Below are 25069 nucleotides of genomic sequence, written 5' to 3'. Positions count from 1 at the left end.
TTTCAGCAGCAAATGGATACTCTGAAGGCAAATTATATACAAATTGTAGAGGAAGGATCTTGTTTTATTTGTGTCAGAAGCCTCAAGATGGTCTGAGTTGTCCAGGTTGCTAACAAGCCCTGTCTCCTGTCAAAGACATCTACCCAGGCATAGCCCCAGCAGTCTTAAATGTACAAACTCTAGAGTAAATAGTCAATTAACCTTGACCAAATACATATATGCATTTTGCATATATTTAATCCATATGTTAAATATTTAGATATTATATGTCATATATTTTGTATGTGTATAAATGGGGAAGATGGAGGAAAAGATTAAAATGAAAGCAGTGTACAGAGGAAGGGATTAAATTAAACTTTGAAGTTATTGCTATGAGTTACAGCACCATACTCAAAGAAGGAACTATGGGAATGGGCTCCAAATCTCCAAATACGTGTAAGTACATATACACGTGAACAAAGCAGATTCAGTCTACACTGGCCCATTAGCCTGAGCAGGTCCTACCACTGCAGTCAACAGGGCCTTATTTTGTAGATAGAACACTTTTGTTGGACTGAGAGCACCCTAAGGATATTACTTAATAGGTGCACAAAAATAAATAAATAAATAAATATTTGACAAATCAATTATTTCCCAAGGACAATTGAACACAGGAATCTTGTCTGAGCAATTTTCTTCATGACACTGAACAGTGGTAAAAGGCTGCTAAGCAGTAAAATTATGTCTAAGTCTCAGGGACAGCTTCCCTGAGAAAGTGAGCTGGAGGATGAAGAGAACACTGAGGAAGAATTAACCTTCAACGCTATGAGACTATTGCATGTTTATGTGATGTAACACTGGTACATGTGGCTGGATCCCGGTAAGAAAGGAGCCATGGGACAGGAGTCTGCAGACCAAAGACAAAGGCTAGAAACACTCCCCACTGTGGCAGAGAGATACTTCAAAGTTCATGGCAAAGGGAGAAAGAATTGGGGACAATGATTCAATTTATCAGGGAAATTTACCATTATCATAAATTTTTTGAAAAAATAAAAGTAGAAGGAGATTTAAAAATAACTGAATATTTAATAAAATGAAAATCATTTCATCTTGGGGGGTGGGAGAATTTCATGCAATTGGAAGAAAATGAGAAAGAACAAATAAAACTAACACAATGGTCTTATCATTAAAATTATTTTGACCTTGTAGTCCCTTAAAAACCATATTGAACTACACTTGAATATCACTGGTCTAATATAAACACTGAATTACAATTGAATAACAAAATTAACTCAAGAATTTTTAATGAGAGAATAAGCTAATACTGAAGGACTTCAGAATATCATCAAAGTTTTATATGAAAGTAAGACTCCAAAGTACAATAGTAGGAATTCCAGTAGTGAAGAAACAGAATACACTAATAAAAATTTGATGATAAAAATTTGAAAGTACAAAGGAAAGAAAAATTTTTAACATTTTAAATTTTTATTAATGAAATAATTGAAAAAAATATTAAATAAGATAGTAATAATCTCAAAAGATTAATAGTTAATAATGGCTGTAAAGTGTGGTCTCAGCCAAGTGTCCCCAATCTCAGGGCCTATGCTCTCTCCACCATAATGCTGGACTTCTGGAAGAAAGGAACCCATCAGCCCTCCCTATTTTGATAAGCCCAAGATACTGCTGGATCTTTTACTTCATCCTTCTCCTTCCAAGTTTACATCATGTACAGAGTTTTGAATTTATATTCTCTGCAAGAGTTTTTCTTACCTTTGAAGTGAAAGCCAAGAACAAAATTTCTGTAATGATAGGTGATACCTGAACACTATACACATACTTAATGAATATACTAATTTCTTGTTTAATGAGAACCTGAGACTCTATTAAAGTATTTACCTACATAAATAAGAATTGTTTTCTCCAGAAGTGCAGTGTTGATTTAGTATTTATTTGATTATATATGTGATCACTTTAAAACATGAACATTTCAACAAATTCCAGAATAGACATTTTACAATATTCAATATATTACCAATTTTTAAAAGAAGACTAAGAATAGAAGAATCCTTTTCAACATGATAAATGTAACTCAAGTCATGGTTGACATATACTAAAGTGATTTTCATCAAAATCAAAGAACCTTATGAGAAAGTTTTCAGTAGCCGTAACTGTGGGACATTGCTCTAAAGTTGTTTGAAACAGGGTATGAAATGAAAATAAAATATCTTTGGTCTCAAATGTACATAGCAGAATAAAATTAACTTAGAATTAGTAGAATTATTTCTTTAAAAATTAGTGATTGGTACAAATTTGCTCCCAAAATGTAGGCTTTATTCACCTCACTGATATTTCTTTTGCTGAGAAGAAGCTTTTTAATTTAAATCCTTCCCATTTATTGATTCTTATTTTAATTCTTATGCTATAGGAGTCTTATTAAGGAAGTTGGGGCCTAATCCTACATGATGGAGATTTGGGCCTACTTTTTCTTCTATTAGGCACGGTGTATTTGGTTTAATTCATAGGTCTTTGATCCACTTTAAGTTGAGTTTTGTGCATGGTGAGAGATAGGGGTTCAATTTTATTTTGTTGCATATGGATTTCCAGTTTTCCCAGCACCATTTGTTGAAGAGTCTATCTTTTCTCTAATGTATGTTTTTGGCACCTTTGTCTAATATAACTATAGTTATGTGGGTTGTCTCTGTGTCCTCTATTCTGTACCATTGGTTACAAGTCTGTTTTGGTGCCAATACCATGCTGTTTTTGTTACTATTGCTCTGTAGTATAGTTTAAGGTCTGGTATACTGATGCTACCTACTTCACTCTTCTTGCTAAACCAACCTAGATGTCCTTCAGTTGATGAATGGATTAAAATATGTGGTATATATACACAATGGAACACTATTTAGCATTAAAAGAGAATAAAATCATGGCATTTTCAGGTAAATGGATGGAGTTGGAGAATATCAAGCTAAGTGAAGTAAGCCAATCCCAAAAAACTAAAGGCCGAATGTTTTCTCTGATATAAGGATGCTGATCCATAATGGGGTTAGGGGGTAGAGCATGGGAGGATTAGGGGAACTCTAGATAGAGCAAGGGGATGGAGGGAAAGGGAGGGGGTATGTGAGTAGGAAAGAGGGTAGAATGAGATGGACATCATTACCCTAAGTACATGTATGAAGACATGAATGGTGTGACTCTACTTTGTGTACAACCACAGATATGAAAAATTGTGCTCTATATGTGTAATGTGAATTGTAATGCATTCTGCTGTCATACCTAACAAATTAAAATAAAAAATGCAAAAATTTTTAAAAATTAGTGATTAGATGTCAAACTATTAATTAAAAGAATTATATATTTTCATAAGAAGTATAAAAACCTATTCTAAGAAATATAAGTTGTCATGCATGATGGCTATAATTCCAGCAGCTCCAGAAAGCTGAGACACCAGGATTGAGAGTTCAAAGCCAGCTCAGCAACTTAACAAGGCCCTAAACAACTCAGTGAGACCCTGTCTGGCAAACTATAAACTTTGAAATGTAAAGATCTTTAGCGAATCAATAAGAAAAATTCTTATCTTGCATATCACGGATAACAAATTACTTTAAAATTTAATGTTTTAAAATAATCATAATTTATCTCTCACAAATTTGGCAGATCATAAATTTGTGAAGGCTCATCTGGCCAGTTCTACGGGGGGTCTTTCATGAGGTTTCCCTCAAATATTACAGTCACCTCAGTGCGACTTGACTGGAGGGTCTGTGTCAGGGCTGGTTTTCCCATGCTGCTATTGGTGGGAGGTCTCATCTCCTCTCCTTTGGAACTTCTCCACATATCAGTAGTGAGTCTTCATGGTGTGATGGTTGGGTTTCTCCAGAGCAAGGGATTGAAGAGAACAAGACACATAATGTTTTTATGACCTAGTCTTGGAAGCCTCACTCTTTTACTTCTACATATTCTATTGATAACGCAGGCCAATCTCAATTTAATGTAGAAGGTAACTAGACATGGGCATAAATATCAGAGAAGTGAGTTCTTGGTCCTTGTTGAAGACTGGCAACCACACATACCAATAGAAAAAGACAGTCAAAGACATTAGTGGATAGTTTATATAAGAATAAATACAAATAGTCAATTTTTATTTGAAAAAAAATTCAATCTTGCTATATTCCCAAAGATAGAAAGTAGAATAAGACACCATATTTTTTTCATACATTTATTTAAAATAGCTAATACAAAATGAAAAATATCAATAATAAAAACCTTTTATGGTAGAAAGTCTTTTTTCATCTGTTCTGCTCTCTTGAATTTTCTTCTTTAGAAGTAACCCAAGCTACAAGCTCCTGGGTACATTTCTAAAAAAAATTCTTTATCTGTACAAGCAAATATGTATGTGTGTGTGTGTGTGTGTTCATAATTAGCACCTTCTTATTGTTTTGGCTTTATATCTTGGAGTTTATTTTATAATACTACATATAAAACAAACTAATTTTAATTACTACATAGAAATCATAGCTCAACTTGTTCTTGTCCTGCCATTTCCATCCATTTTCCCACCTCTTTAATGTTACCACACTGATGTGAGATCTGTGTCTCCAGGGGTGGACATTGTCTCTGATCAACAATGATTGTTTTAGGGTATGCAGACAACCCAGGTTGATTCAATCAAAATGAAGCTCAGGTCTTTTGAGAAATCAGAGATGCTCCCTCTCTCCATGAGATAAAGAAGCACAGGACATCTTGCAGTTGCAAATGGAACCAGATAATAGTTGTGAGGTAACAGCTATTATGGAAGAAAGATGAGAGAAACTAGGTCTATGGGGACTATGACAGCCAAGTAGTTAAGGCCACCTTTGGATGGTCAAGCTATCAATGTATTTTCTTATATTGTAAGCCACTTTGAATTAAATTTATAAATTTCAACATAAAGGGTTTTATTGGTCTACTAGTCTCTGGTATAGCTATACCCTATTTATACAACCAGTCTCCTAAAGATGGTTGAGTTGCTTACAACGTTTTGCTATTACAAATAAAGTGGTCATGAATATTTCTGTAACACAACTTTGAGAATAATCATCCATATATCTGGAGGAACCATTCCTAGAAGTTAAATTGTCATCAAAAAGGAAATGGTTTTAAATTTTAGCAAGACTTCTCAAATTTCACTGCATGGAGTTTGAAGTAATTTTTACATTCATACAATAAAAAAAATATAAGAATGTGTGTTTCCCAAACAGTCATTAACACAGGGCTATCAAATCTTCTGACAAACAAAGATTTTGTTTCCAGGAGCAACATTTAGCTCTGGTAAAATCATAATAGGCTATGTCCCCTATATAATTCTGTTAGCAGTGTTAGATTACTTATAACCTTTCTGCAAAGCAATGAGGCAAACTGAACCAGGAGACTTAACAAGTTCATTCTTTATACAAACAAGATTACCGAATTATTACTTAAAAGAAAACACTGTATTTACAAAGAGAACATGGTAAAATAAATGATGGCATATCCATAAGTATATTCAGTCATTAAATATCATACTTTTTTGGGCTGGGGATGTGGCTCAAGCGGTAGCACGCTCGCCTGGCATGCGTGCGGCCCGGGTTCGATCCTCAGCACCACATACAAACAAAGATGTTGTGTCCGCCGAAAACTAAAATAAATAAAAAAATAAATATTTTAAAAAACAAACAAACAAAAAAAATCATACTTTTGAAAACAAAATTTAATAACAGTAATATTGGCTTATGAAACAAGAAATCACTTAAAGTAATATGCTAATTTTGAAAGTGTACACATATGTACATTCACATGTATATATATTTTTCTATATTTGGCATATATGTACATAAAAATATTTATTTATATAGACATATGCTGATGTTACAAGATTTTTGTGTACCAAAATATCAATTCTAGTTTTTCTTTTCCTGGTAGAATTAGCAGTTAATGATTCTTAATTTGTTCTCAATAGTCTTTGACATTTCTAAGATTCCAGGTAATGAACACGTATTATTTTATAATCAGGAAAATGTTACCTTCTCTTACTATCCCTTGGCTTGGGCTTGACAAGGCATGTGGATTCATAATTAATCAGAAAAAGGGATTATGACTTCTGGTTCATGAAACTTTCAACATGAATGAAAAATGAATACTTTCCATAACATTTCTGAAATGCTGATCTTTCTACTCCAGACACTCAATTTATTAAGTTGTGAGGCAATGAAAATATTCATTACCTATTTCAAATTCCTCTGCCTAGTTCTCATTTAAAATTTTTTTCTGAAATAATGTAACCAGACCATACAAAATTCCAAGGCAGAGTACACATATAAAGGGAAGTTAACATCCAAAATACCAGGTCAAGCCGGTAAATAGTTTGATATTTAATTGTTTTCATTATGTACCACAGTAATGAACAAAACAGCTTTTCCTGCAGTAAGAAAATAAATATAAATAATTGGACAAATAAAGATAATTTGTGATTGTGGTAAATGTCACAAAGGGAGAGAGGAGAGACAGCATGAGTGAGGAAGCTAAAAGTATGACCTAACTCTAGAGTTAGATACCTGGGACTGATCCCAAGTACCACATACTAACTGTGTGACTCTGAGCAAGTTAATTAATTTCTCGGTACTCAGTTTGCTGATATGTAAAATGGAAATTTTGAAGGTATCTATTTCCTAGGATTACTATGAATATTAATTGTGTCATTTTAAAAGATGCTAGTAGTATTTGACACGTGGTAACCAAGAGTCAAATGTGTTATGAACAAACAGAGTGAGGTATTAGAAGCATTTAACAGAGAGATGTGACTGGGATGGTCAGAGAAGCCTTTCCTGTGTCATAGGTGGTTGAAAGATAAGCACTACCTACGTGAAAATCACAGGCCAAAGTGGAACATGCAGAAAAGTGAGGATACGGGTGGCCATATTAAATGTTTGGGTTTTATTTTACTAAACTGTTCTATGGAAGGAATGACTAAGGACCAGGGGAACACTGTTTGCAGAGTATAGAAAAGACTAGAAGAGTAAAAATGGGAGGGAACAAGAGAGGATCATAGCTTCCTTTAAGAAGCTATTGCAATAATCTAGGTGACAGAAAAGGTCGTTTCAACAAACAGAGCAGCAGCAAGATGGGGGCGAATTTCAGAAATACTGGGCAGAAAAGAGCTGCCCTGGGTGGTAGATCAGATACTGGAAATGAGAGAGAAGGAAACGTTGAGCTTAGACCCCTAGGTTTCTGGAGTTACTGAGACACCCACGGCTAGAATTGGCAAATAGAGCATGACTTTTGATCTAAATAAGTTGACTTTGAATCATCCAAGTAAAAATGTGAAGTAAGCAATTGATTCCACGAATCCAGAGCTCGAGAGGATTGCAAAATTGGTATGTTAGTCATCTTTCCATCACTGACAAAAATACCTAAGACAAAAAAACCTAAAGGAAGGAAAGGGTTACTTTGGCTCAGAGCTTCAGAGGTTTCAGTCCCTGGTCAGTGGCTCCATCGATTTTGAGCCTGTGGCTAGGGATCTCATGTGGAGCAAAGCTGCTCACCTTATGGTGGCAGAGAGGTAAAAAGAAAGGGAGGGACCAGATAGCCCTGTCAAGGACATGCTCCCAGGACCTAACTCCTCCAAGTAGACCCCATCTCCTTAGGGCCCCATCACTTCCCAACAGTGCCCTCAGCTGGTGACCACGCCCTCAACACGTGACCACTGGAGGATATTTAAAATCCAAACCATAATAGGAGGAATATATTATCAAATGCTGCTGAGAAGCCAATTAGGATCAACTCAAAAGGTCCATTTTTAGAAGTATGGAGGTTAATGTTGACATTATAAGTAGCTTTTTTTCAATAAGTGATGGGGACTTCAACTAAACTGGAAAACTCTGACTATGCAATGGGGAGGGTGATGGCCTGGTAACAAGTGTAGACAGCCCTTTGCAGGACCCAGGCAGAGAAGCAAAGTACAATAGTGAGGGGCAGATTTAGGACAGAGGGAGGATTTCTGGCTTTTGTTTTAATGGAGTGTTTCAAAAACTGTGGAGAAAGACTTATTTGAAATGATGATGTTGAATATGCAAGACAGAAAGCATAATCAATAACTTGAGATTTCTAAATAGGCGGCTAAATGAAATGGCCTTAAGCGGAACAGGGAAAGACCTGTATCATGGCCAAAAGAGGAGGAGGATGGGGTGGGTCCAGATGCAGGCTTCTAGCATATTAGCCACCTCTTGCTCATTGTTTCCAATCTGCTTGATGTCACTGATATAACAGACCAGTGTGAATTCCCTGAACTACCTTGATCATCTAGACCACTTCATACCCACCATGAGAAGAGGATGAGTAAACTTAGCCTTAGGTAGAGAAAACCTATTAGTGAATATTTAAATGTTGCATGTTACAATGAACTGTCTCTGGCTCTCTTTCCTTATAAATCATTAAGAAATGCATTCACCGTGCCCCAGTAGCGTACAGCTGAGGCTATATACATCTACTCTGGCAACAACAAAACATCCGAACAACAGCAGTAATTGGGGTTACTATGTGGTTGAACCATAGTTATTCTTCGGGATTCTTTAGTCTCTGAAGGATCCAGACTTAGGAAAATACCAGGAAGTGAGGAAATGATAGGGACAACTGTCCCACTAATCTCTTCCACACCCTCACTAATCCTTTCCTGGGAAAGAGTGCACTCACAGGCATGGGCAGCATTTACGAGATTTTTGTTGGATTTCTTCACTATATTAACTTCCTCCAAAATCCAAAGACCCAGTAACAACTACCAAGCATGTCCATTTCATTATACTTTCAAGAGTTACAGTGAGCAGATACTTGGACTTAGTAGTCCCATTGGAAATTGGATTTTAGTAAGAACTTCGTAAGTTTTATAAACCACCATGCTAGCAGGGAGCCATGATGATGTTTTGGTTTCCTAAGTATCAAATTCAATTCCTACTGCTGTCCAATGGTTTTTGAAATGTTTGGGTGCTTTTCTCTCTTTAAGGAAGAGTCTTCTTAGTAAATGACTGGGAAATCATTGTAATATACAATTGCAGAGAGTTGGTATGACTTGCCTCCTAGGAATGAGGCCACCTCTCCATCAATGGTTTCCAGATCTGAAAATTGGCTCTGCTAGGAACTGAGCAGAGACAGTGAGTTTTAACTAGAATGACTGTCTCCACCCTCCTACTCCTCCTTTGTGACTTCTGATGTTTCAGAAAGCACAACTGTGGCACGACACCATATTCTACTAACCCTTCTCCACAACTTCTTAAAGTGTTCCTAAGATTTCTTTAAAATGCCAAACATACATTTATCACATGATTTAACTATTACACTCTAAAGTATTTGTGCAAAAGAAATAAAAGTACAAGTTCAAAACAAAACTTGTACATGAATGTTCATAACAGCTTTGTTTGCAATAACCAAAAACCGGAAAAAAAAACAAGAAGTCCATCAACTTACTAAGAGAAATAGCATTATATCATATTCAACAATAAAAGGGTATATTAATTTCTGAAATAAATTAAAACATGAAACACTACGAAAAACATCTCAGAAACATTATGTAAAATGAAACCAGTCAAGCACATAGGATGATAAATGCTATGATTTTATTACATAAATTCTGGAAAAGGCAAAATTATTGTTGCAGAAAGATCTATAATCACTTGGGGTTGGGGATTACAAAAAGAGGATTTATTTGTTTCAGATAAAGATTACACTGGTATGTCAATGTAAAATGGACTTGACAAGAGCCATGGAGGAGGCTAGAAGATCTTATATTCTACAGGAATATTTGCATGAAGAATGCTGAAATGAAAAAAGAAGTAGGAAAAAAATCTATATGGGAGTTCATAGAACAGGAAATTGGGGAATGGCTGGATTTGGGGTATAAATGATATAATAAAGATGGGCCCCCAAGGAATTAAGGCCTCAATTATATTAATACTGAACAAAATCATTATTGGGGTTTGTGGAGTGCTGATTCTGCATGAACCAAGTTATAGGGAAAACTCAGTAAGAAACCAAACAATTATAATCTCTATCCTCAAGGAGTTTATATTATTTGGGGAAAGATAATAAACACATAAACATATAAGATTTGTTTTTAAAATAATTCACTATAGATAAAAGATGATGGCTTCCCAGAGAGTATTTCTCCCACTAGAATGCTAGACATCAAATTATAAGCAGTCATAGAATCAGCAGGAAATTTAAAAAGTTTACTGAGCATTGAGTACAACCAAAAAAGGAACACATAGAAAGTAGCAGTTTAAAAGGAAGATAGAAGTGTGTTAATTGGCAGAAAGAAGGAAAGAAATTGGAAACAGAGCTCTTGAAGACATGAGATAAAGGAAATAATTAATGGACAAAGTCCTGCAATAGAAATGGGATCGTGAGCATAGGATAAATCATCAGTCTGCAGAAGGAAAATGGACCTTCTTTCTTCATTATAAGAATTAAGAATTTATAAGAGTAAAGAATAAGATGAGAGTTAAAAAAAAAAACAGAGAAAATGTAAGGTGGCAAATACACAGAAGGAGGAGAAAAGTGTTAGACTTTTTTTCAAAAGGTGTCACTAACTCTGGAGAAGATGAAAGAAAGGGGTTGTTGATTGGTTTCCAGGTCTAAAGAGAGAGGGAAAAAAATTTGGAATGACAGCTATGAGGATTTTGACTATAAATACAGCATTCGATCAGCAGAATTTGCTGAGGATCCACCACCAAAGGTTTTTAGAGCACCTAATCTACATGACTTTCTCCAACAAATCTAGAGCAGAAAATTGAGACTGTAGACTAAAATTAATTCATGAATTGGGAAAATAGTGTGGTAGGTCAAGGACAGTAGGACTTAAAAGTGTTATTGAAATGGATGATGATATGGTCAAAGATAGGCAGGGAGAAAATTAAAATCTTGAAGAGAAAATCAGGAATAGTCCGTGATAAAATGACAGGTTGATGCAGCAGAAGGCCATTGAGAAGCTGGCAGAGAGAAGATTGTAGGCAGAAAGGAAGAGAAGAAGCTGGGATACAGGGTTACAGAAGTTCCTAGAAATAATACCGTCAGAATGAGGTGTTAGGTCTTAATTAAAAGTATTGTGCGCAGGAAGAGATTAAAAAAAAAAAAAAAAAAAAAAAAACCCTTCTTTTCAAGTTTCAACCTACCATTTATTTACAGATCTCTATGTGAAATCCTAAAGTGCTAATTAAAGCCTTTATAAACATTTGCACACAGCAATTTCACTGTTCTTTGAGGAAATATGGAGAAGCACTTCATCTTTCATACACTATTTTTGCAAGTGATTGTTATCAATGTAAAATTATAAAAAAAGAAACCTCAGATGTCTTCTCTGTGCTGCTGGCAACAGCCTCCTTTGGGCCAGGAAAGGATGATGTGATTGGATAATCAACTAGAACATTCCTAAATGTGCCTCATGCTATATTTATGATGATTGAATTAAATTCCTTCACCCTAGGGTTTGGTGATCAACTTGGGGAACAAACAAAAACTAAAGAAATCGAAAAGAACATTTTCTCCTAATGTTCTGCTTCTCAGTAGAGAAAATGAATTTTTAAGAATGATATTATTTTGACTGGAAGAAACAAAACTCTGGCAAGGCAGCAGGTGGTTATCATTTTGAAAGAGAAAAATAAACACAGACTCGGATACCTTCAAGTTCAAAGTGTTTTTTGTTTTTGTTTTTTTTTAATTTAGTCCAACTGAGTATCAGTGTCTCTTGAGCATTAATGTCCATGGGCAAGCTCTGAAATGCAAATGCAGTGATTTGACTTCATCATTGGGGATTGCAGAGTCAAAGTCCTGAATTACAGCACCAGAAACAAAATATCTTACCCTGCTTTGCTCTATAAAAGATACACTTCTGAAAGCAGCATCCATCCGGGGAACAGCCAATGGAAATATTGCAATGATAATAGAGCCAAAACATTGAGTTTGATTCATTCTCTGAGAGCAGAGAATGAATCTGAACAGCACAATCACTACTCTGCTGTGTACTTTGAATAAACCTCTCTGTTTTAGATGAGCTACAGGTATTAAACTGATTACATGGCTTAGTCCAAGTTAGTCCTTGATTTATAGAATATCAAATTGATCCCATTGTTTGGTCCAATTTCTCTGCATCTCTTTAGACATGATATTTGTTTCACTTAGTTTCTTCTACAATAGAAGTTTTGTTCTCTCCCTTTCTGGAACACAGAGAAGAAATTCCTCTTCTTAATGTGACTTGGAAGTTCTACATGTCCTTGATGATCTGCTTTGATGGTATGAAGTGGAAACAGATGGACAAAGGCCTCAAAATTGAACAACACCAGAGGACATGGTTCTTGCAGGACACTATACAGACAGAGCACAGGGTAACTCATTCACATTGTGTTCCTAGTGCCCTACATGGTGGTCCCATGGAGAACAGATAACAAATGAGTCCTTCACTTAAATGTGCATGATCAAATATTTGCCTGAAAAACAGGTGACCATTCATCGTGTAAAGGAGATTAAGAGCTGGCACTTAACATGATATCAACTTTTGCCAGTCATTCTTTTAACCCTATGAGAAAAATAACATCATTATTATCATTATTATAGTTTTCATTTTGTACATGAGAACTGGCTTAGACAGATTGCTTGTGATCACAAAGCTATAAGTGACAGAGTTGAGATGTGAAACCAGGCAGTCTACTTTCAGAATCTAGGTTTTCCTACTCATTAAATAGAGACTCTGGTTTGTTGGTCTATTGGTTTTCTCTCTAAAGGAAAACAACAACAACAACAACAAAACTTTAGAGTTCATGAATTATGCAAGAAAAGAAAAATTTGGCATAGTACTTGATTTATTGGTCAGGTTTGGTTTCTCAAAAACCAACAGGAGATATATTTTCTAATAACTTTTTAAAATGTAAGACAAAACAAATTGAGAGTGACATCGGAGAGAGAAAATTTAATTGTGCAGCAATTATTCCTTCCCTCTTAATATGATACCATCAAACCAGTACAAAAATAAATGAATAAACAACAAAAGAGGGTTTCTTTACAGGGAATTACCACAACCTACTTTTCATGTGTTTCTATCTCTTTTCCCTAAATGAAATTTAGTGAAAGCAAAAATGTGGGTTTCATTGTACCATAGTTTTCCTCACTTTTAACACAAGGATAAAGTTGCAGTAAACATGCTGACAAAGAAAAGTATGAGAAATCTATATTTATAAAGAATAAACCAAATATCCTAAACCTAAGACAGTACTGCCTGCCACCCTGATTTTTCTACTGATTTCATTCATATGCTTTCTGAAGACTCTGTAGATCTGATCTTTCTTGTATGATAAGGTCTAAACAAAAATTTCAAAAATATCACTTCTCACAATGTGTTATAAGGAATTGTGATAACATAATTTGGCTTTATCAAATAAAGATCCATTTTCTTTGAGTTAAAATATTACTGATTTAAATGTGCCAGGCAATGGTATAATATAATTTTTCCCCAAGATACATCTTCCTGCTTGACAAGGTTCATACATCATTATCAGATCCTGACAGATAATGTGATTGCAAAGATTTTACAACTGAGCTAGCAATGTATGTCAAAGTTCAATGAAATAAAACTCGCTTACACCTGAAAATAGCTATTGTCATATATCGGGAGATAAAGATATAGGGATAGAAATTGCTTGGCAAAGTCCAAAGTAGCAAACACACTTTAAGATTCAGTTTAGTCCTGCTACTGCAAAATAAAAAACCAGAAACAAGAATAAAAAACGTTATTTTCAGAAAACAAGGACAAAAATTTCCATTCTGAAAACTTATAAGATAGAAAGATTTTTCTGACCTGGAACTTGGTTCTGAAATGCCCAAAATCAAATACATTAAGAGAACTAAAATTATTTCTAAAATTTTAAAAAATTTCCAGAGGTTGACAAAGGAAACTGTATTTTCAGAGACTATTAAAAGCCATCCTCCTTAAAGCTAGAAATCCACAAGATTGTTTCTGTTGATTGGAAAGAAAAGCTTCAACTGCATGTAATTTATTTTGCTATCTCGATAGAATATTGTACACAAATGTTGAAAATATTAATGTTAACGTTAATATTTTACTTAGTAACTAATGCATGCAGATACTTTAGAGAGAGTGACACCAGTCTCCAGTGATACAGAAGAATATACCCTGAGCCTACAGATAAACAGCAAGTCTGAAATACTGCTTCTCTCATCAAATGTATTGGTATGTAGATTAGGGTGTTTAGGAAAAGTGTGATATTTGGTTTTTCCATCATCTTGTGTAAACAATTCATATCGTGCAAACTATGAATAGAAAGGGAAATTTTTAGTTTGAACTGTAAAGTGAATTTGAGAAGAATTTGCGTGTGCGCATGCGCGCATGTGCATGTTTACTCCACTTATCTTTCTATTGGTCTAGCTAAGCCCAAGAGAATGAGAGATGCATGGCTTAATAAAGGATGTAATAACAATAAGAGCTTTTCTTGTCCTTCATTCTAGGTGGATTTGAAGGTCATTGTGATTTTACCAAGAAATGCTGTCTATGAGAACTCAGGGCAGAGAGCAAAGATTAACAGCGAGGAAGGAAAAGGAAAATAGGAGTCAGCAGGTTCTGCTCTTTGCTTGTACTTTTTCCTTCTTCCCATCTTCCTACTTGAGTCTTATTGACCAAGAAAGGTTTTTAGGTTTTCTTTTGTTCTCAAGCAACAAAAAGCCATATGAATTATATAATCATCTGCAAGGGTGAAGGGGTGTTGAATGTAAGGAGGTTCAGTTGAAGAACTATTTTTTCTCTTTCCATCTCTCCCTCTTAATCTTTGTTTTTCTCTGCAGGTCATTTCTCTCATTCTATCTCCACCACTTTATATCTTTTGTGCTTCTTTATAATTTCATTTTGTACATGGCTTTGTTGCCATAGTGCTGGTCTATGCCATTCATTCACAAAATGAATTCCTTTTTTTGCTTTCAATTCCAATTTTGAGCCACAAGACAGGGAATAAGTTTGGCTCAATTAATTCTTTTGTGCTCTCTCTCTTTACTATTTGTTGAATTGTGTCCTCCAAAAAGACACATTGAAATCCTAACCCCCAACACCTGGATGTGACCTTATTTGGAAATGAGGTCTTTTCAGATGTAATCAAGTTAAAATGAAATTATTAAGGTGGGGCCCTTAATCCATTATGACTGGTTGGAAGAAGAACATTTAGACACAGACTCTTAGAGAAAATGGCTGTATAAATACATGGGCACAGATGGGATTTATGCTTTGAAAAGCCTAGAAAGGCCTGAGGCGACCAGAAGCTGGAAGAGGCAAGGAAGGACCCTACCTGCTAACAACTTAATTTTGGACATCTAGCTTCCAACACTGTGAAGGAAAATACACATGTGATGTATTAAGCGGGGCAATTCATAGTACTTTCTTGAATAAGCCCTAGAAAACCAACACAACCACTTTAGTCAATTATCCAATCCTGACCTAAACATTTAGAGGATGTCATACTTCGAAAATATGGCACTTCTGCCTTTCAGAGGACTTTGTGAGAAGATTTTTTTTTTCCCTTTATAAATTATAGGAGTAGGTAGCCAATGCCCAAATCTCTTGTCAAGAACATTTCTAGTAACGACCTCTCATAAAACTCTGCTCAGAAAACAAAGGCTAGCAAATTGATGCAACCATTAGGGAAAGTGGTATGGAGATTCCTCAGAAAACTTGGAGAACCACCATTTGACCCAGCTATCCCACTCCTCAGTTTATACCCCCCCAAAATTAAAATCAGCATACTACAGTGACACAGCCACATCAATGTTTATAACAGCTCAACTCACAATAGCTAAACTATGGAAGCAAACCTGGTGTCCTTCAACAATGAATGGATAAAGAAAATGTGTCATATATACACAATGGAATATTATTCAGTCTTAAAGAAAAATGAAATTATGGCTTTCGCAGGAAAATGGATAGAGCTAGAGAATATCATGGTAAGTGAAATAAGCCAATTCCAAGAAAACAAAGGCTGAATGTTTTCTCTGATGTATGGATGCTAATTCACAATGGGGGCGGGGTGGGCTATGGGAGTGGGAAGGATAGTAGAATGAATCATACATTACCCAATGTACATATATGACTACACAACCCTTGTGATTCTACATCATGTACAACCAGAAGAATGAGAAATTAGATTCCATTTATGTATGATGTGTCAAAGTGCATCCTACTGTCATGTATAACTAATTAGAACAAATTTTTACAAAGGAAAAATAAAGCCTAAAATGATGTGTTCAATTTAATCAGAGGTATCTGGCTAATTCCCCATTTTTTAAAAAAGGGGAGAATTTCAAAAGGGAGAAAAATTTGATCTTTTTCTAAACCTGGAGCTGATGAAGTTATTTTAAATGTCTTTTTTTTTCCCCAAGAGTATTAAAACACAGAAAAGATTTTATACTTAACACTGCCTATCAGTCATCATTACTTGACATCTTCTGTTTTTATTAACATCATTGAAAGAATTAAAACCTGAGATAAAGCCAATAGAGAGAGGGGCAGAACATGCTAGCCAGCATATTCCACTCCATCTGGTTAAATAAACCAGCATGGACATGCAGACCGATGAAGAACCTCCTCAGAAACTACCACACGGGTCCAAACTCATTCTCTATAACAGGGGTTGGCAAACTATGGTCACTTCCAATCCACCTCCTGTTTTATGAGTTTTATTCCGACACAGCTTGCCCATTCATTTGCAAACTGTCTGTGGCTGCTGTGCCACAACTTGTGATGGAGAGTGTGTGGCTTACCAAGCCAACCATTTCTATAAATGGCCCTTCATGGAATGGTTCCATAGCCCTCTCTGTTTCTCTACTCCACTGGCCCACACCCACACCTCCTGAGTTCTCTGTTTCCATATAGCTCCCCATTCAGCTCCCTCTCTCAACCTAAAATCAATACCTGAAGATGATATTTTTTTTGGACTTGATATTTTGCATTTGGTCTTCAACATCCTCCAAAAACTAGCAGTGTAGACCAGACTGTTCAGCAGAACACCGGCTCCCACACTCTTTTCCCTTCATTTTTTTTCTCCAGAAATTAGCTCTCAGCTTCAGTCAATTACTGTTGCCAACTCATGTGATCAATGTTGGAAACTTCAAGGCAAGGAACCTGGTGTCCCTTGGAGATGTGTTAAGTTGTGTCTCTGCCACCTGGAACAATTGAGTGCTGAACATCACACTTTACTTTTTTTTTTTTTGACAAATTACCATCCAAATGTCCTTTCTTAGAAGTAAAAGTAGCATGATAAGGAAGGGGGATGTAGATCCAAGTAAATCTGTATGTAGAAAACAGTGTGGGTCTGCAACCCCCATACTAGCAGAGGTCATCTAATGTTACCATTGAACAAATGCTCAATGATAATAGGATAAATATGTGTTTACTGTGATCCCTACAGACAAAAAAGAAGGTGGTATCCCATTCTACAGAAACATAATATACCTTATCACTGGCTCCAGAGACAAAAGCCTCATGATGCTCTCCTCTCCTACTGTTGTCAGAGCTGTTCTAATGGCTCACAAAAATCACAGTGACTTTTTTTCCAACAATGTGTGCTCAGAATGCCACTACCTGCAACAATTCGTATGTGAGGCCTAAGGAAGACCAGAGATGCCACACAGTTTTCTGACTTTCCAATATCCAAATAGCTCCAAGTCTCTGTGCCAATAAACTTTTTATTCCACTAAACCATATCCATTTGTAGTGGAGAATTCCAACATGAAAAAAAAAAAACCCTCCTAAGCACATATTGGCTTCTACCCTGCTAGTAGCGTACCAGCTCCAGCTTGTACCAGCTTGCCAGAGCCAAATGTTAAATCTTCAGAAATTTTGTCAGCCACTTGACATCACATAAGTAGCTTAAAACCAGCCATCCTGGGAGTATTTACTGCACAAATATCAGCAAATACTACAAATCATGGTCTTTCTTTGTGGAGGGTGCTGGCTGCTGAACACCTCTGACTCTGTTCCACCCCTACGGCATGCATCAGCCAAAACTCCTTTAAAATTTCACCAGCTAATAATTGATTTTTTAAAAGAGATATTCTGCCTTTTATAATTGTTCCCCCCTTGATCACCAAATTCCAGCTTCTCAATACCTTCCGTTTCTTAATCTCCTGTTTATCATTCTCTCCCACCACAGAATAACCAAGAATTAAAGGAAATCGGCTCCTAGCGACAACACATCTGGTCCACACATCAAAAAATCCATTTCTTATCACTCATCATTATCATTATGAATCTTTTGCAGCCCAACCCCAACTTCTAATAGATCCTCCAAACAGAATAAGAAAATGTTTTTTTTTAAAGCAGGGTGAGTTTACAATTGAGAATTTGAAAACATTTAGTGATAAATATTTTTATTTCACACCAATTCAAAAGCGCATATGGCCCCTAAGAAATACAGGGTAATACTGATTCCTCAAAGTGCTTCTGCAAAGTCAAGAAGGAAGAGCAGCAGTGAATGTTGGCATCAATCCAGCTTGAATAATTGGGGAATGGTCTGCTGCCCTTCATGAGAATTTTACTGTTCACATCTTAACTCTTTAAGATCTATAAGCCGCGGGGCAGCTTATACCTCACAGTTTTCAATTGGTTTTTCTTCCACAGAAAGGGAAATAAACTTTGTTGTAAATGTGAACACTTCCGGAGTGCAATCATGATATAAGGTGATTAATCCTATTTTTCCACTGTTTTGATAACTATACTCCTTTTGTCCCCCTTCCCTATGTTGTATGTGTAGAAAGAAAACCAGTGTCCACCTCGCCCCTTAACCACAAATTCATTGTCTGCTCTTTGGTTTTCTCCAACTCCTGACAGCAGTCAGTATGCCTGAGCTTCTGGCTATATCTCCCCCTACTCTGCTCCATACTGTCTTGCTTCTCCTCTGTGTGTCTGTAATACCTTACTGTAATGCCTTTCTCCTTTGAAGATGCTTATGATAGCATTGAGGAAACACCCAGATATTTCAGGGTAATCATGTTGTCCTAAAGCCCTTAACTTAATTGCCTCTGCAAAGACTTTTGTCTACATAAGGTAACATTTACAAATTCTAGGGATTGGGACCTAACACCTTTGGGTGGCTATTATCTAACCTACTGTGGTACTATATTTGGGTGAAGTTTATTTTTCACTCACATGCAGGAGAACATGTAGTGAAAGTTAAATTATCAATCTATATTTGTTTCCTTGAGGAAAAAAATGGATATTCTTCCCCCATATCCATTCCCTGTAATTTTCCATGCCACCTCCCTTCCTCTCATGCTAAGAGGAGCCATACATGGAAGGACTTCAGACTACTTCATTTGCATGGTTGACTATCTCTGCTATGCTATTTCCAGAGCATGAGTTAGCCATAGACTGTAAGTAATTCCATCCTTAGGCCCAAGCTACAAAGGAACACACTATGGATTCTGCACTTTGAAGACCCCTCACTACTGCTGTGCTCCTCCTCACAGGGAGATTCTATGGGACAAGAAGTACATACCTGGAGATCATGCCCTCTCCCTCAAATTCTAGACTATATATTCTGAGGGCTTGCAATCCTGAAATTCCCTCACCAAGCCATCTTCAATGCTTTTCTCCTGGAGGTGGACAACATTGCCAGTGTGGATGCCCTTAGCCCTGAAAGATGCCTAGTGTTGTGGTTTAGATATTAGGTGTCCCCCCAAATCTCATGTGTGAGACAATGCAAGAGAGTTTAGAAGTGAAATGATTGGGTTACAATAGCCTTAATATAATCAGTGTATTAATCCCCTGATAGGGATTAACTGGATGGTAACTATAGGCAGGTAGGAAGTTAGGTAGGAGGGTGAGTCATTGATCATGTGACTTTGGGTTTTAAATTTTGTCTATGGTGAGGAGAGCTCATTCTTTGCTTCCAGGTGCTGTGTTCTGAGCCTATTTCCTTCTTCACTCCTTTCCGCCATGATGTTCTGCCTTACCTTGGGCCCAAAGCAATGGGGTCAGCCACCTATGGACTGAGACATCTGAAACCATGAGACTCAAACTTTTCCTCCTCTAAAATTGTTCTTGTGGAATCTTTTGATCACAGTGGCAAAAGAGCTGACTAAAACACCTAATATGAGGCTTTTTGAGGTGTGGATTCACTCAGATGAAGAAATTGCAACATTTACATATATATACTTAAGGCCAGAGCTGAATATGGGAGCCTCCATTCATCCTTTAACCTAAGCCCCTGCAATGTGAAAGGTTAACAGCCATGTACACAGGGAAGGAAACAAAGCCAGGCAGGGTATGAACAGCCACTGGCCTCTCTATGACATGGTAAGAGTCAGTGGGATTCCAGATAATGGGGAATAGCTAAGTAACTAGTCTGCCAATTTAGAGTTAATTTCTAATAAATGCTAAAAATACATAATATCTGCTTTAATATGCACTAATTACCTAAATATTTATACTATTTGACCCAATTTTATTTCCTAGAATTTAATCTTTGAAAATATTTCAAAATACAGAAATGTCTTTATATAGATTTTCATTCCCAGATTGGTTTTTCTTTAAGAAGGTAAAAAGAGAAACATCCCAAATGCCCAATAATAGACACACAACTGAATAAAAAGCGGTATATTGAAATCAATATAATGAGCTTATAAAAATAATGTTTACAAATTGTTTTAATAACATAGAAAATCCTTATAAAATTGAACAAAAAAAGAAAAAGAATACAAAGTTATAAGGACAATATGGTCTTAATTATGTAAAAAGTAATTCTGGAAAAAAATATGACTCCAAGAAAATAACCAAAAATGCTAATCGCTCACAGAAAGTGAGCATCTGGATTATTTTTATTATAATTTATAATTTAATTAACAAATTTGCACAGCAACAAACATTACTTTTGCAACCAGGTTTTGCAAAAGCCACATTAAAGAATAAAACACTGAGACCAGTTACACATGGTAGATTGAACACATATGTTTATTAGCTCCTTCCCCCAAACTCATTAGATAATAGTAAAGGGATTCTTTTTTAAAGCCATAAACCTGAGACGAAAGAGAACAGAAAAAAAAAAAAGATAACCAAAAACAGGTTTCAAAGCCAGGAAGCTGGTGGATAAGAGTGACAGATGAAGTGGACCTGAGAAAGGTGACTTTACTACCAGCAGTGATGGGTAGCCAGGCTGATCCAGAGAAAAGCTCAGGAATCGGGGGCATACAAGAGTGGGAGAACACATAGACTATAAAAACAAAGAGATCAATTGGAAGTCTGTACAAAATGCATTTGGAACCCCAACAGAAGACACAGCTTTACTCTCCAAAAAGACTGAATCAGAGAGATTCTGACTCAGTACAGTAGGCAGAATTGAAGACTGGCATATATATATATATATATATATATATATATATATATATATATATATATATATATACTAAAAACACAGGCACTGAGTAAGTGGTGAAATTCCTGCTCATTTCCTCCAGAATGCCTGTATAAAACCTGACACCTTTCAGACAGGAAAGTGACCAACTGAGGGAAAAGACATACTGGCAAGAAAGGAGTCAGTCACAAGCCATTCATCGATGGATGAACCTTCTGCATTTATATGCAGTGACTGACCAGCATTTTGATGTCTCATTCTTAAAAATGAGTAGAATCTAAGAAGCCCAAGTCATTTAAGGAAAGTCTTTAATGTGAAAGTGGGAATCTAAGAGGTCCAAAAAGTGAAAAAGAAACAATAAGAGAGGTAAATAGGGAGCCTACACCCTGGGAACAAATCTTTACTCCTCACACTTCAGATAGAGCCCTAATATCCAGAGTATACAAAGAACTCAAAAAATTAGACAATAAGAGAACAAACAACCCAATCAACAAATGGGCCAAGGACCTGAACAGACACTTCTCAGAGGAGGACATACAGTCAATCAACAAGTACATGAAAAAATGCTCACCATCTCTAGCTGTCAGAGAAATGCAAATCAAAACCACCCTAAGATACCATCTCACTCCAGTAAGATTGGCAGCCATTATGAAGTCAAACAACAACAAGTGCTGGCGAGGATGTGGGGAAAAGGGTACACTTGTACATTGCTGGTGGGACTGCAGATTGGTGCAGCCAATTTGGAAAGCAGTATGGAGATTTCTTGGAAAGCTGGGAATGGAGCCACCATTTGACCCAGCTATTCCCCTTCTTGGTCTATTCCCTAAAGACCTAAAAAGAGCATGCTACAGGGACACTGCTACATCGATGTTCATAGCAGCACAGTTCACAATAGCAAGACTGTGGAACCAACCTAGATGCCCTTCAATAGACGAATGGATAAAAAAAAATGTGGCATTTATACACAATGGAGTATTACTCTGCATTAAAAAATGACAAAATCATAGAATTTGCAGGGATATGGATGGCATTAGAGCAGATTATGCTAAGTGAAGCTAGCCAATCCCTAAAAAACAAATGCCAAATGTCTTCTTTGATATAAGGAGAGTAACTAAGATCAGAGTAGGGACGAAGAGCAGGAGAAGAAGATTAATATTTAACAGGGATGAGAGACACTAGTATGGCAATATGTAAATCAATGGATGTGTAACTGATGTGATTCTGCAATCTGTGTATGGGGTGAAGGTGGGAGTTCATAACCCACTTGAATCAAAGTGTGGAATATGATATGTCAAGAAATTTGTAATGTTTTGAACAACCAACAATAAAAAATTAAAAAAAAAAAAAGAAAAACAGGGCTGGGGTTGTAGCTCAGTGGCAGAGCGTTTGCCTAACATGTGTAAGGCACTGGGTTCAATTCTCAGCACCACATATAAATAAATAAAATAAAGATCCATTAACAACAACAACAAGTGAAAAACAACTCCAGGGAAACAAACATCATTTGATTCAAGAAACCTTGAATGGACAATTTTTGCTGCCCTTAGAGAGGTCTAATCCATAAAATGAGAACAGAAAGCTATAAATATAAGAAGGTGAGAGGAAAAAAAAGATCTTTGAAATTTAAAAATAATGTAATAGCAAAATGAAGACCTTAAGAAAAAGATTAGAAGCCAAGTAACTTTTACTGCGTGAATGGTCATGCTAATCCTCAAACCCAGCTTTTGAATTCAAGACCAGCATCACCCACCCTGCCTTTCTTCCACGCCTGCCCCCAATATATTTTCATGGATGTTGACTGTGGTTTGAAGAATTCATCTGCAGCTTGAAGAATTCATCGGTGGCATGCTCTGCCTCTCTCAGAACTGTTATATCAAAGCACTCGAACTTCATGAACAATGAAACTTTATTGCCAGGCTCTGCCATTTATTCTTCTATTAGGTTTCCTCTGTCCTCTATTTTCCCATCATTCTCAAACACAGACTATGTGATATTTATATAATACCAATTGCACACGGACTCTTTTCTCTTCTTTCTCCAGGAGGCACACACAAAATTGACTCTTCTTTTATAGCCTTGGAAATAGTAATTCAGATTAGGAAGAAGTATTGATGTGCTCCCAGAGATAATACACAGCTCCAGCACAAACTTTCGCTAACGCCAACCATCTTCATCAGAAGACACAGCCCCACCATAAACCATTCTGTTCAATGTTCTGATCCACCCAGGATCATTAATTACCCACCCCTTCACTTTATGCTGTAGTTGTAGGTGCTGGCAATACAGGCCTGTCTCCTTTTATGAGGTCGTTCAAAGCTTTCACACCAGCCAAAGCTCAGATTTAATCACTTGATTCTAATTCACTTTTTTATGCCAAATTGTAACAGTGTTTAAGTACAGTATGACAGATCTGGGACTGTGACAACACTGTTGAACAGTGTCATTCTCACAGCCAGGGGTCTGGCTTTGCATAATGTTAAAGACTTGGTTTAAAAAGCTTTTAGACTTTTAATCAGGCTGTGTGAAAGCATTCCCTTGTTTTTGTTGTTATTTCCTGGGATACACTTGGGATTCTATAACCACCAAACACTAGCGTCTAGTCGCACTAAATCAGAAACATTATGTAAAACATTAGTTCATTAAAATACATGTTATTTTAAAAGGCAGGGCACATGTGTCCGGCTCTAAGTTCAACTCCTGGACCTACTGGGAGAAATTATTCACATCATGAAGATATCTAGTAGCTAGAATTTGGTTCAGAAATGATATACTTCAGTCCACCAAAACCCAAAGCATATACTTTGCAATTTGTGAACTATACACTTTGGAGCACAAAAGTATAATTTTATGAGAACTGGAATATTTATCTGATAGAGTTCACAAAATATTTTGCAGATATGATCTCATTTGCTCCTATTTACAGCTCTGTGAAGTATGCAGAGCATCTCTTATCTCTGATTTATAGATGGTAAAATGAATGAGATGAACCAGGCTTCCTCCAAGTAGCTCATCTTTTGTTTATACCAATCCTTCTAACAGTACCTGAAAGCTAGACCAGGAGAACCTTGGTGAATATCTTAAAGCAGATAAATAGATGTTTCTGGAAAAAAATACAAACCTGAACAAAATGTTCACTTTCAAAGTTATATCTTATTTAGGGGTCTTCAAAGAACGATGTTTGTGAGAATAATACATACAGTAGATACTAATTTAGCAAAGGCGCTGTTTTCCTTGGCTTCCTGGAAGAGACAATAGATCTCTTCACTCTATAGATCTCTAGCCCTAAATCGTCCCTCAAAGGGATGCTTTATCTTTTAAATTGTCCCCAGCCCAACAATCAACAGGATAAAGCCCAACTAGTAATTTAGGCAGATCACCAGCCTGAATTATTATCATCTGAAGTACTGAATGCTATTAAGGAAATAGTTAATTCTCCTATTAACTATGAGTGTACAAAGCAACTCAAAGAATGCCAGCAAAATGGCTTTAAAGGGGAAATTAGTAAAAATTATTACCAGAAAGTAAAGCAGTTTTTTTTTTGTTTTGTTTTTTTATAATGGTTGGCTTTGTGTACATAGCTTTGTGACAGCTATGGCTGCCTTGTTTGGTAATCTATTTCCACCTCCCACCCCAGTGTAGGGTCTGGGTCTTATTTATGTTTGTATGGCCAGAGCCGGTTTGGCACATCT

The 25069-nt window shown here is 36.4% G+C and overlaps 1 long non-coding RNA gene across 1 annotated transcript; it reads right to left on the bottom strand.

Moving 5' to 3' along the window:
* Nucleotides 1–1906: 1906 nt before the first annotated feature.
* LOC131424376 (uncharacterized) lies at nt 1907–5632 on the bottom strand. The gene is made up of 2 exons (XR_009227252.1): nt 5521–5632; nt 1907–3850 (listed from the first exon to the last, which is right to left on the bottom strand). It is a non-coding gene; the product is annotated as an uncharacterized LOC131424376 (long non-coding RNA).
* Nucleotides 5633–25069: the final 19437 nt, after the last annotated feature.

This window comes from Marmota monax, unplaced genomic scaffold, assembly GCF_021218885.2.
Source record: "Marmota monax isolate L192 unplaced genomic scaffold, Marmota_monax_Labrador192_F-V1.1 WCK01_AAM20220418_F8-fsc00137, whole genome shotgun sequence".
Lineage (NCBI taxonomy): Eukaryota > Metazoa > Chordata > Mammalia > Rodentia > Sciuridae > Marmota > Marmota monax.
Note: the sequence above shows the minus strand (reverse complement) of the source record. Positions and strands in the feature narration are given on the sequence as shown.